Genomic DNA, 1,070 nt, shown 5'->3' with positions numbered 1-1,070 from the left:
CAGTCAGTATCCAAAAATAAAAAAAAAATAAAAAAAAGCATTAGTAAGGTCAGAAATAGAATTTTTGTTACAAAAAAATAACAACATGCAGATTTTGAAAATTTGGCTGGATATGTTGCCAATTTAAAAATCTCAGCTAAGAGATATGTTAGGAGGTGAATTTTTTGCTTTAGATCACGTTGATTAAGCTATGCTTTTTCTATAAATATCAAGATGGATAAATAAAGAGGAACCAAAAAAAACTTGTGGAGAAAATTACAAAAAATTAATTTAGAGAAATCATTATTAATTGTTAGTAGAAATTTTAAAAATAATATTTTAAAATTTCAATACATAGAAGGTTTTTTTTTAATAGGACAAAAAAAAGAAATAGTGAGAAAAAGAATTTGAGAAGAAGAGATTTCAAAAAGAGAATAAAAAAATAGAAAAATATAAAAAAGAGAGTTGAAAGATTATCACTACTAAAATAATTTGTAAAAAAATCCAAAAATTTTAGCACAATTTTTTTTACTTAAAAGCATTTCAAAAATCAGTGTATTTAAGCCTTTTTGATAAATTACTATTTTGTATTTTATTTATTTATTTTATGCAAAATGTATGTAAATATTATTATAATTATACATATTTTTTCATCGATATGAATTTGATATATATTAATTCAGTCTACTAAAAATAAAATTAAAATAAAAAATAGGTAAAACTTACTCTTCAATGATAATTAGAGTAGATCTTACAAAGCATGATGCATTTATAATTGCTGCCGTATATATGCCGCAGCTGAATTCAAAGTGGTCTAAAATTATGAGTTGAAGTTGAAAGCATGCGTGAAATAAGTTGGAGTGAAACTTACAAAAAGGCTACGAAAATGTGAAATAAGTTGGAGTGAAAGTTACAAAGGCTACGAAAATGTAATGAATGTTGTGTTTGTGTATTGCCCATTTTACGTAAAGTCATATTTCTCTTATTTCAATCATGTACGTAACACCATCATTTCAACCTTTTATTTCAAATATGTACGTAAAGTCATAGTTTTTCTCTTCTTTCTTTTCGTTGTGTGTTGGCAACCTTTT

This window comes from Arachis ipaensis, chromosome B06, assembly GCF_000816755.2.
Source record: "Arachis ipaensis cultivar K30076 chromosome B06, Araip1.1, whole genome shotgun sequence".
In the NCBI taxonomy this organism is placed as follows: Eukaryota; Viridiplantae; Streptophyta; class Magnoliopsida; order Fabales; family Fabaceae; genus Arachis; species Arachis ipaensis.
The sequence above is the reverse complement of the archived record's forward strand: the minus strand, read 5'-3'. Positions refer to the sequence as shown.